The sequence below is a fragment of the Vanessa cardui genome, chromosome 22 (genome assembly GCF_905220365.1).
Source record: "Vanessa cardui chromosome 22, ilVanCard2.1, whole genome shotgun sequence".
Taxonomy (NCBI): Eukaryota; Metazoa; Arthropoda; class Insecta; order Lepidoptera; family Nymphalidae; genus Vanessa; species Vanessa cardui.
In genome coordinates, this window is record NC_061144.1 from 2,013,092 (window position 1) to 2,026,954 (window position 13,863).

The following is a 13,863-nucleotide window of genomic DNA, read 5'->3' on the forward strand; positions in this document are numbered from 1 at the left end:
GCTTATATCATTCATCTAGTGCTCTGCTGTGAAGGAAAATATCTGGAGGAAACTTGCATGTGTCTAATTTCATCTTCTGCCACATGTGTATTCCAACAACCCGCATTGGAACACCGTCGTGGATAATGTTCCAAGTCTTCTCCTCAGTGAGAAATTTACAGATTGTTGTTGTTGTTGCTGCTGTTGTATGTCTGCTATACCATGATAAAAACACGTGTATAAACTGAATTCTAGTTTCGATTCAGGAAATCATTATGAAAAATTGGACCGATTTATAGATACTTTCACTTCGTTTTAGTCTTAAGTATCAAAAATAAAAATAATAATAAAATAGTACACATTCCAAAATACAGACATTTCAGATAATTTTTACGTTACATCCAGTTAAAAACTAGTCCATGCTATAATTATGACGTAAATCTATATAATCATGTACATAATAATAAACATTATATAATAAGAAGAATACATGTATTAAGAACTAACTTTTTGAATTGGTGGTAGGGCTTTGTGCAAGCCCGTCTCGGTAGGTACCACCCACTCATCAGTTATTCTACCGCCAAATAACAGTACTCAGTATTGTTGTGTTCCGGTTTGAAGGGTGAGTGAGCCAGTGTAAATACAAGCACAAGGGACATAACATCTTAGTTCCCAAGGTTGGTGGCGAATTGACGATGTAAGGAATACTTAATATTTCTTACAGTGTCATTATCTATGGGTGATGGTGACCACTTACCATCAGGTGGCCTATATGCTCGTCTCGTCGTCATAAAAAAACTAATTATCAGGTATTAGACATAAAAAGTAGCATATAACCCTTCTTAGAGTTGAAGTTTGTTTCTTACCAAATTTCATCAAATTAACTACAGTGGTTAAAAAAGCAACAGACTGACAAGCAGAGTTGCTTTATTTATCTTTACATATAAAAAAATGGGAGTGTCTATTTGTAATATTCAAATAGCCCTTTTTATGCATATGTATTTGTACACGGTAGATATACCAAAATCAACATTTTTTACAATTTTTGACGGTCTGTCTGTTTGTTCCGGCTAATCTCTGAAACGGCTGTACCGATTTTGACGGAACTTTCACTGGCAGATAACTGATATAATAAGGAGTAACTTAGGCTACAAAAATATATTTTTTTGGTTATATTCAAAGGTACGCCAAGGTCGCGGGAACAGCTGGTATGAGTATAAATAGACAAACATTCGAAAATAAAAAAGATTATCTGTTTATTGAAAGTTAAGTAAGTATACCAATATAATCTTTATACTTTGACAATATCCTTCAAGAACAAAAAAAACATAGAGTTATGAAAATATAGACACGAACCAAAAAAATGAAATAAAAAAATGTCATAACTAAATTGTTAAATTATAAAAGAAACCATCGATCATCATATAAAAATTTTTATTATTTCAAAGAAAATAAAATAACCACACAAAGACGCCGAGTCATTGACATCGTGTCTATAACGGAAAATAAAAACGCTAAATGCATAAATAATTTATTGCGCTACAAAGCGTCATGTCGTGGACGGCGTGCCTTAAAGGGTAGGCGTGTACCCCATAGTAATGAAGTATAGAAATTTTTAATAGAAATTTTAAATTACGCCGATGATTCTTGCAATTATGTTGCGGAGTTACGTCGTTTTGTTTCGGTCGCTAGATTAAAACGAGAAGCGTTGTTTTTGTTTTTTGTTCGACGTACCACGGGTATTATGAGTTAAATTAGTATCGGTTTAATATACAATTTTCCATGTTAATACATATTCTTAGTTTAAGTTAATCTTATGAAGATTGAACTATAAACTTTTTACTCGACCGACCTTTTTGCGAGCCCGTCCTGACAGGTACCTCCCACTTGTAACATATTCTACCGCTGAAGAGTAATACTTAGTATTGTTGTGTTTCGATTAGAAACACTTTGATAAACGAATATATTTTATTTTATTTCTTCTTTTTAATTTTTACTTCAATCAAAAATCCTGAAATATATTACTTCCATCTCAAGGTCAATAAACTTCAGTTTATTAAAATATAATTTACTCAAATAAACCAATATAGGAAACAAAAGAAAGCTAACTGTCAGTGGTTCGAAATTTAAATTTTATCGAATACAAAAATTAAGAAATCGGTATTTATTTTATTCCGCCAATTAAATAACGTAAAATAGCAAAAATAAAATCCAGGTAATCAAAAAAATCCCATTTATTTTTGTCATGTTTATAATCTTGTTTGATATCCGTACAATTCGCCTAGTACGTATTTTTTATTAGTAATTTGAAATACCACTAAAATGTCAGTTCTTTAATTTATATAGTTATTATTATTAATTTTGGTGAACCTGCTCAGCGGTGATAGGAAACATCGTAAGCCTGTATGTGTTGGATGTTAATGTGTCACATTTTTATAAAACAAACCTCATTGCACAAACGTATAATACGACACCAATTAGATGTAACATCGGCAAAATTCATAAAACCGATCACATCCGAATTAAGTACGCTACCCCAAATCATCAATATTTTTTCTTATGTTACCACCTTTACACAAACCTAATAACTTGTAATATCATATGACCTAATATATTCATCAATTTGACACATCGATTTACATGCACTTGCTATCTTGATAGCGACGAATAGCGTCGAAAGACACGATAGGGGGCTTTTTCTATTGGTTCAGTAAAAGGATTTATTAAATTTACCGATGCTACGTCTAATTTTTGTCGTACTAAACGGCGCTTGACTTTATATTATCTTATACTCGATGGTAAATAAAAAAAGTATGATCCAAAAACCTTACTCTATTATATCATCTTAACGAATACAAGCAAAGCTGCTGTATGCACAGCTAGTTCACAATAAATCACAGTTACAATGCACCAGTCGTTATGCTTTTCACACGGATATCACCGCAAAATATCACCTACGAAAGTAACAATTTGTTACGCTCTCGTTGATTTTAAATAACGAATTTGAGCTTCATTGCAATGTAATACAGTTCAATTTAATTTCACGAACTCTATCATTACAATTCGCAATTCACAATTGAATTTAAAACTTATGATTATAGAATTAAGGTTGATGTTCGTCTGATATATTTTTGCTTAGGGGTGGTCGTCGATCCGTGACGTTATATTTAAAATTGAACGTATGAAGAGATAATATAACGAATAGAAGTTTAATTCGTATATATAGTGCATGGAATTTTCACTTTTATTACAGAAGTATATAAAGAATTATTTAGAATAATCGTATTAAATATTTTTCGTTTTTGTTACAGATCGCTACGTGTAAATTTATTCAGAAGGTAATGATCAACTTTTCTATTTTTATATGTGCCATAAATACATATGAATATGTACAACCTTGTTTAATAAACCTTTAAACTTTATTTTAAAGTTGGAAGACAATAAACCAGGCATGAACTACAAGGGTCATAAAATTTTGGCTCCCAATGTTGGCTCATTGGCTATATATGGAATGGTTAATACTTCCTACAGCGCCAATGTCTACTTCATGTGTTGACCACATACCATCAGGCAGCCCATTTGCTCGTCCACTTACCTATACTATATTAAAAAATTGATACAGTAACAAAGACGTAACATAGAGAACGTAAACGACGTATCCAATATATTTTAACACTCAAATGAAAGATGCCTCACAACGCTTGCCATTGGTTGAAAAATATAAGTCTTGGGGCACCCTGTTAGAACAATGTTGCTTTAGCTAAATATTACGTATTAAATAATTTAAGAACGTATTTTTTATGGAATAGGTTGGCGGACGAGCATATGGACCACCTGATGATAAGTGGTCACCATCACCCATAGACAATGACGCTCTAAGAAATATTAACTATTCCTTACATCGTCAATACGCCATCAACTTTGGTAGCTAAGATGATATGTCCCTTGTGCCTGTAGTTACACTGGCTCACTCACCATTCAAACCGGAACACAACAATACTGCGTACTGTTGTTTAGCGGTAGTATATCTAATGAGTGGGTAGTACCTACCCAGACGGGCTTGCACAAAGCCTTACCAAGTAATAGTGCGAGAATAAATGACAAGACATAAAATTGTTATTTAAAATCAATTTGGTAAAAAGTTATCTATATATGTAATTACATATATAGATAACTTTTTACCAAATTGATTAATTAATAAAAAATAAAGGAGAGCAAGAGATCGAAATGTCTTATGTCCTAACGTTTTTTCTTACGTGTATGCCTTATCACTCCACTGCAAACCGAAAAGAACTTCCAATAAACATTCCAATAGGTGAAAATAAACTGAACATTAATTTAAATTGTATTCCATGCTACTGTGCTTATGGTAATCAGGGCAATATTTACCACCCACATATCAATTACACTACCGACAAACATCAATAGTTTGTACTTAGCAACGATAACCAAGCGAAGCCTTAATGCCAAGGTCACAGAGCAAAGGTTATATGTCAACTATTCCTCATCAGCCATCTCTAACATAATTATATGGGCTATTCAATGTGATATACAATATGAAAAGCAACGCTGTTTATCACTACATATTAGAAAACAAAGTTCCAAGGTAACATCTGTCTGTATGTTTGTTAGCGATGAACTCAAAATGTACTGAACGGATTTCCTTGGGGCTTTCACTAACAGATAAAGGGATTCATAAGGTAGGTTTAGGTATATAATTTATAAGATTTTGGATAACTAAGTTGAAAAATAACGACAATTATTAAACATGTCGGAAAAAAGCAACAAAAATATAATATAAATAAAAGGTAAAAAACATAATAAAATTTATATCCACGCTTGCAAAGTCGGACTTTAAAGCTTTGAGTAATCTCATTCCTATTTTTTTAGTTAGATAATTTATAAAAAAATCGAATGAAAAAGAGAATTATTAGGAATTGAACGATTTTGCCTTTGCCTACTTTAAAAGTCAATTAAACAATTACTTAACCGTGCTTTGCCTACTTACACGTATCTATATGCCCGTCTATTAAGCCTTAATAAATACTTATAAAACCTATACTTATATTAAATACAATTTAGATTTACGCGAAATTAAATAAGTATTTCACTAAGCTAATTGTATAATTATTAAACTAGATCCAGTGGTATTAACTTATACAGAACCTCAGGTCAGTGGCTCTCAAACTTAATTTCTAAAATAATTATAAAATAGTGGATAAAATCTTTATGAAAATATTTTATTACTCATTAAATAACTGGCATGTACGTAAGGAACACCAGAAATATATACCGCCACAATTTTTATATTAGGTATATGCTATCGGCCCAGCTTCGCACGAGTCTCTACCCGTGATATGTTGCATATGATATATATTTCTACCCGTGATAGATATTTATTCTAAATATTAGCATCAATTGTTTACATCATAGGTCATTTTCTGTAAGAGGTCGTAGTCATTATGATCTTTTCCGAGAAGTTCAACAAATATTCTCATATATCAGCTGATTTATACAAAGACTTAATGAATTATACGCTAAAACCTTATTCATCAATCACTTCGTCCATTAGTAAAAACCGTATAAACCGTCGTTAGTTTTCGAGTTTATCACTTTCAGACCAACGTAGTGAGCCACCAACACATACATAGACAAACTAACACACATACACAACCATAAATACTATTATCCAGTTCAACGGTCACAAGGAAATTCGTTCCAAAATTAAATTTAATCGTAAGTAAATATTAAGCACTTGAAAGAAGAATACATTAACGGAGAAAAATAATGACATATATAAATGTCAGTGTAGAGCTACTTTAATATCCAAAAATGTATAAATCGTGCTTTCTAATGAATAAAATAAAATATATGTTAAAGATCTGATAGATAGTCTGAGTAGATCTCTCTCTAAGTAAGTCTTTACGTTACAAACATTTAGTCGCGAAACAGTGATAGCCTGTATTGTTGTCCAGTTTGATGGGGAGGTACAAAAGTTTAATTGCTCATGGTCTTAAATAACGTTAGTTTATAGCATTTATTATAAATTATATTCGTAGAAGTTACTATAATTAGTAAATTTGATCGTCTACTGACTAAAATAAAAAATATATATTTCAATTGAAAATAAATAATAATGTTTGAAAACCGCTGATCTAGAATCTAGTATCGGTGTAAATGGTCAGGTTTGTCTAGGCAAGAAAAAAAATCAGTGATCAAGAACCGGTGAACCTGTTAGGCGTAGCTGGTCAACTATTTACTATAACATTTTACTCATTTTAATGTATGTGTTTCAAGTACAAGAGTTCTAAGTTTCTACTTAGGCTGGTAATATTTACTTCAAAATCAAAATAAACTTTATTCAAGTAGGCTTTTACAAGCACTTTTGAATCGCCATTTTACAATTAAGTGAAACTACCGCCGGTTCGGAAAGTAGATTCTACCGAGAAGAACCGGCAAGAAAATTAGTAGTTACTCTTTTTGGAAGTCAACAGGTATTACAAGTATTAACTCCACGCTTTTTAATCATCTTCAAAGCCAGGAATTTTTTAGTAGACTAAATAATAGTCACATGCAGTTTTCCTCACGATGTATTCCTTCACCGAGCATTACATGAATTATAAACACAAATTAAGCACATGAACATCAGAGCTTGCCTGGATTTGAACCCGCAATCATCGATTAAGATGCACGCGTTCTAACCACTGGGCCATCTCGGTCCAGCTTCCTTTCTCATCTAAGCGATTTCATGGATTAAACATCACGTGCACACAGCTGTATTACCCCTGTACATATATAAACACACACAGACGTAATAAAGTTGACAAGGATTGACAACTCCTTCCACGGACCACAATTTACCTTATCATTATTTTAAGTATTAGGGCTGTCGTAGTTTTTATGAGACAAAGTTGATTTGAATAATTGCCGCCATTATAATAGAAACGCCGTAATGATATGCTCCTGCGCAGGTTTATATAATGTAACACGATTTTTTTACAACATCCTATAAAAATATTTTTAACTTAATAACTTAGAAACTTGTGTAATTTAAAAAGTTGCTTTAATGTTACATTAAGTTTGGAGTAGTTAATGTTGTTTGAATATTCATGTCTATGAACACATATTATTATCGCATTTAAGAAATTAGAATACTTACTTTAAGTAATATCAAAATTAAAATATACTTTATTTAAGTATGCTTATATAATACGTTATAATACCTTTGACTCGTCATCTTACAGTATTGAATTAAATCTAGATTATGTATATTAATATTATTAATCAAACAACAGTACTCAGTATTGTTGTCTTCCGGTTTGAAGGGTGAGTGAGCCAGTGTAGCTACAGGCACAAGGGACATAATAAGTTCCCAAGGCTAGTGGCGCATTGACGAGTTAAGGAATATTTAATATTTCGTACATCGTCATTGTCTATGGGTGATGGTGACCACTTACCATCAGGTGGCCTATGTGCTCGCCCGCCAACATATACCATGAAAAAGATAGTGTAAAAATGACTGTCTATCTGTCTGTCTGTCTGTCGTTCTTTCACGACCAAACCGCTGAACCGAATTTGATGAAACTTGGTGTGAAGCAAACTTGATCTCCGAGAAAGGACATAGGCTACTTTTTTGCCTCTCACATAACAACCAACACCTTAAAACGCGAGCAAAGCCGCGAACTACTACTAGTGTAAAACTATATACATGTACAGAATGTACATACTAGTGACAAGTTTTGTAAATATTGAACTGAACACACTAGTATCCATGTGATTTAATTAATTATTAAAAAGCCACTTTATATTGAGATTTGCAAACGAGATTTATACGATTTATTCAAAAGTTTTAACAGATTATTGTTGTGTTATGGTTTGATCCAGTTATAATCATAGCCCATTATCATCATCAGCCCATATTAGTCCACTGCTGGATATAGGCCTCTCTAAGTGCACGCCAGTGTGATCTTTCTCCGGCTACTCGCATCCAGCTCCTGCCTGCCGCCTTGCGTATATCGTAACTCCACCGTGCCTGAGGACGTCCTACACAACGTTTGCCGAGACGCGGTATCCACTATAGAACACGTTTTCCCCAAAGGTTATCGCTTCTACGACAAATAGCCCAAAGGAAATTCTTGGTTTTCAAAACTGGTGTCACATAGGCGTTATTCGGAATGGTCAATATATTATAAGGACTGTGGTGAGGTTACCAAAAACCCATACAAAATATACAGTATTCTTCATAACAATTATCAACACTTAGACCTCAGTAAGCCTAATGTCTTGCGTATTCAGGTCATCAAGGTTATCTAGGCTGTGACGGAGCGATAGGAATCCTCGTAGGCGCACTGACATCGCTTAATGTCCGCTAAGGATGTACCTGATCGATTTATCGATAAAAAAAATTACAATTCTTTAATTGGTACCATTTACAAAATTATATATTTAAAATTTAAGTACAACTTTACGTAATCGATGAGTTATAGCCAAACAATATTTGAGACGTAAGAGATTGAAGTTCAATGACCTGCTTAAACTTAGATTATTACAATAAACTAAACATTATTTATACAAATATGCTCTTTTACTAAAACTAATCTCGAAACTTGACAGTTTATGATCATTCGAACTCGGTTTATTTATGTAACTTAACACAGGTAATAGTCGTAAAACTAAATGTTGTTACTTAATGCGTAAGTAACTGCGAATGTATCTATCTATTTAGCTGTTGCTCTTTCAAATACTGAATCGATTTTGATGTAACTTGGTAATCGGCTATAGTTTCTGACGATGACTTTGACTGATAACATGAAATAAATCAATTTTCATTCTATAACAAATAAAAGTTGTTACGATTCTTTCTTTGTAATTGTTTACCGTGTTAACTACACGGTAAACAAACTTTTTTTTCAAACTTTTTAAAATATGTTTTATTGTGAATCTTATTTTAAAATAAAACTCAATTATCGATAAGTCGCATCGAAACATCACTATCGACTATCGAGGTCCGCATGGTAACACTTACATGCAATGTGTGTCGTGTATTTTACGTATACATACATTTGGATAAAATTGATCATATCATATTGTTTGAAATTGAACATATCATATTTCTTTACTATTTTTATATACTTATTTATATACCCTACTTTACTCTACTGGAACTATATGAGCGGCCAAGTGTGAACAAACGTGCAAAATATATATGATATTATTCAATTATTACCTTATAAACACTACATACACCTAAATAAATATTGGACAACATCATCATACATTACTCTGATCCCAATGTAAGTAGCTAAAGCACTTGTGTTGTGGCACTTGTGTTGTGGAAAATCAGAAGTAACGACGGTACCACTAACACTGAGACCCAAGACAACATAGAAAACTAATGAACTTTTTCTTTATCGGCTCGGCCAGGAATCGACAACCTCGGAATGACGTACGACTGAAAACTGGCGATTTTTAAGTATTAAATATATTATTTTCAAACAAATACGTATACAAAATACTAAACCGTGGAATTCCAAACATTCTTTATATAGAGATACAACTATTATACTGTCATGGCCGACGTGTTGTCGGGCCATTTTTATGGACCACCTGATAGTAAGTGATCACCATCACCCATAGACAATGACGCTGTGAGAAATATTAACTATTCCTTACATCGTCAATGTGCCACCGACCTTGGGAACTAAGATGTTATGTCCCTTGTGCCTGTAGTTACACTGGCTCACCCTTCAAACCGGAACACAACAATACAGAGTACTGTTATTTGGCGTTAGAATAACTGATGAGTGGGTGGTACCTACCCAGACGGGCTTGCACAAAGCCCTACCACCAAGTAAATCCTCCACTAGAAAAAATAACAAATTCTTAAGAGAAAGTGATCATTATCAAATATTCTATTTACATCAATAAAAAGCCACTACAAAAAATTTAAATATTCATCGATGGTATAAAACCGAAATAAAATTAAATATCTACAATGAATAATATAAAATATTTATAGAAAACTTTTAACATAACTCTTTAGAAAGCAGATCATTCCATATTTGTTTTAATTTAGTATAATAAACATATAGAAAATGGAACTAATGTTGTAAACGGATAGCACATCTATGTATGTGTCTGTTTGTAATATTAAAATAGCCCTTTTTTACTTCGATGCATATGCATAACTAACATTTTTTACAATTTTTGACTGTCTGTCTGTTCCGGCAAATCTCTTGAATGGCTGGACCAATTTTGACGGGACTTTCACTGGAGATAACTGATATAATAAAGAGAAACTTAGGCTACAATAAATTTTTGGTAAATTCAAATGTACAAGGTCACAGGGCACAGCTAGTATAGAATAAAGGAGATAGATAATTTCAGTATATCATGATATAATCCTACCAAATTTAGTAGGCATAAGACGGTCAAGACAAATTGCTGTCTATTTTTAAAAAACATTATACAATTATAAATATAAAATCATTTGTATAAACACCAAAAATATCTTAACGTTGTAATAGCATCGCAATATTTGGAACACGAACCTTATACACAAATATTGCAACATCAACTTTCCCCAAATAAGCTTTAAAATATGTTCTAAATGTTTTTATTATGTATTTATGCGAGGTTATATGTTTCCGTTTGATCTTGACTTTGAAATGAATATAAACATTAGTTTATAATATTACGTAAACCTTGCGATGATTTCCTTTACAAAACGAATCTTCACTACATAGTATGAAACAAAGTCGCTTTCTCTGTCTATATCCCTATGTATACTTGAATCTTTAAAACTACGCAACGAATTTTGATGCGGTTTTTTTTAATAGCTAGAATGATTCATGTTACTTGGAAAATATCGTAAAGAAACACTGATAATCTTACAAGTTTCTAATGTGTTGTCGTAAATAAACAAGTTTTGTAGTATATTTAGTTTCAGTATTGCACCCGTGCAAAGCCGGGACGGTTCGCTACTTGGCGTTAATATTTCAAGCCTCATTCAGTTCCGCGATTTATTGACATTTAAAAATCTCGGTGTGCTTAGCAAGGCGAGACAGCAATGTAGATCGTTACTTAAGTCCTGTAAAATAAGTTAACAAAGAGTGTTGATCAGTATATGTTATTATTGTTTTGCTATGACTTTTACAAACAAGGGCATATGCGACAGTTAAAATTTATTATCCGTATTGTTAAACATAAAACGATATCCAAACAAGGATAACTTTTTTTAATATTGTCATAATGCTATACAACCTTTAAATGTCAAATTATACATTTCATTAATCGCCCTTAGCTTAACGGGCGACAATTGAAAAAGGATGTAAGGACACTTAAATTAATTTTCTTCTAATAGCGTCTAACTAAGTCTATGTTAGATGGTATTTGTTTAATAATTAACATTGTTGTTCATTTGTCTCAATACATAAGGCCACATTTCTGAGGTACGGAGCCAAACCATAAGTCGGATAGATCGAGGATAGGATTGAACCGATGATTTCGCGTTCTAACCCAGGCAAGCACCACTATATGTATGTCCTTAATTTGTGTTTATAATTCATCTGTGCTCGGCGGTGAAGGAAAACATCGTGAGGAAACCTGCATGTGTCTAATTTCATCGAAATTCTGCCACGTGTGCATTGCACCAACCCGCATTGGAACAGCGTGGTGGAATATGTTCCAAGCCCTTACCCTAATGGGAGAGGAGGCCATAAGCCCAGCAGTGGGAAATTTACATGCTCTTACTTTACTTTACTTTTATAATGATATGAAGGAAATCGGTGTGAAGAACATCACGATAAGAGACATCCAGGATATCGCTCCAATTTCCAGTTCAGCAGTTGTGATGAATCTTCTTTTGGATGAGACTTCAGCTTGTAACACGGACCGATAATGATTTCTAATAATGATACGACTTCTGGCTTAAAACCTGAAGCGATTTATAGCTCATTATAATTGTGATTTTATATGTTTTAAATAAATAAATTTAAAAGATTAAGATTTTATTACTCGGAGCAAGCAAAACTAGTTTAGTGCGACAAAATTACTTCAATCATCTTTTTGAAAATGATGAAAATATACAACATACATATATCTTTAAGTAAATTACTACATAACAACGTTATGTCAACGTTCAAAACGGTTTTTCGCAAATCCATAGAGAATACCATAAATGAATTAACCTCGACCAATTAAATCGCTTTAATTTGCTGCCAAATGTTGTTTATTCGTCTTTTTTCTCTTACGGTTGAAATAGAGTATTAAGCGTTGGAAACCTTGGACATTTTAGTGGCCATTTTATAAGCTATAAACCGACTTTAATGGGGGAAAATAATCTGCTTATCAATCATATTATACGCGGAAGTAGGGTATTTATATCTTTTAAGTTATAACGACATCTTGGTAAATATATATCCTAAAGTGCTACGATTGTTTAAAATTCTGATAAATCAATGGTTATTAAATTTCATGCCCGGATATTATCATCATACTGATATTTCTGAGTGTATAAAGCTGATATTTAAAAAATACTTTTATTAATGTAAGCAATCGCTAATACGAATTCTTGGGACGTTTCAAATTTAAAGTTAAATGTTACATTGTGTACTACTTTGACCCGTTCGAAGTCGGGACGGGCAATAAGTTTATTATAACTTTTACTTTTGTGTGAACATTTGCTTTTATGTGTCTTTTATATTATAAATTTACATTTTGAGTTTTACCAAATTATAAAAAAGGTAAAATTAGTGGTAATCACAGGAATTAAAAATCAAATCCTAAAAGTGTTTTTAATGTTATAAAGCTATTTTTGAAAGGTTAACCATAGGTGTGCAGTGTACACCATACCGTATTAATTACGCCCGTGCATACCCGGGGCTATTCGCTATTATAAAATAATAATATCCACGTTTGTCTTATATGACATGTTATTTAAATTTATTAAGAGGTCAAATTCAAAACCTAGATTACATATATTATATAAAATTCTCAAAGTTAATATATATTTCTAGAAAACCAGAATAACTTCCTGCAGAATAGAAGAGGCCTCCCTGCCTTTTCAACTCGTTCAGATTTGGAACTCATTTCACCACAATACAGCAATTCGGTTAGGTTACATGTGACTGAATGTTCTCGCAATGTTTTCATGTACTGCTGACCATAAGATTAATTGTAAAAACTAATTGAGCACTTCTTCAAATCTTATAACCACTGGGCTATCACGGTATCAATGTACTATATATATAGAAAATTATAACAGATTGCCTTCAGCAACATCTATGAGATTCAGTAAACACATATATGTATAGAATATATCTCAATTTTCAAACCCGAAGCAATAGAACACAGAAAATAACACACGACCGTCGAACCTTAGGTCTTAGTTCATCCGTCATCATTCTTACGAAGCAACCGCCGGCGGCCACTAACGGCTTATTGAAATAATAGATATAAACAGTCCTTACTGGGGATAAAATGTTTCATAGGAATTCTGAACGTAGTGGAGAATGTTTAACAAAATATATGTATTTAGTTTCATGATACATTCAACGTAACTTAAAATACACTGCAAACTACCAAACACAACAAATTTAATAATGATGGCATTTCTGGTCTCCAGTTGAAGAGATAAAGATTCAAATCAGGACAAAGGTAAAGTAAAGTAAAAGCCTGTAAATTTCCCATTGCTGGAACAAAATAAATTTTTACATGCCTTATTAGTGCGATTATTTGACTCGTGTTTGGAAGAAAGTAGAGAAAATTAAGTGTATAAATTAAAGAACGCTAACAAGCAGTTCAGAGTAATGGAAAATGCTCTAAGCCTTCTTTAACAATTAAGAGGCATTGGACGTTTCCAGGTGCCCAACTCATTTATTAAGA

General features: G+C 32.6%; 1 protein-coding gene across 2 annotated transcripts in view; it reads left to right on the top strand.

The window, feature by feature from the left end:
* Positions 1-13,863, top strand: part of LOC124539281 — a 149,715-nt gene that overhangs the window by 84,007 nt on the left and 51,845 nt on the right. For both annotated transcript variants that reach the window (XM_047116616.1, XM_047116615.1), the window contains exon 3: positions 3,291-3,317. The gene's annotated coding sequence lies outside the window, so the exon portion shown is untranslated. The remainder of the gene's footprint in view (positions 1-3,290; positions 3,318-13,863) is intronic.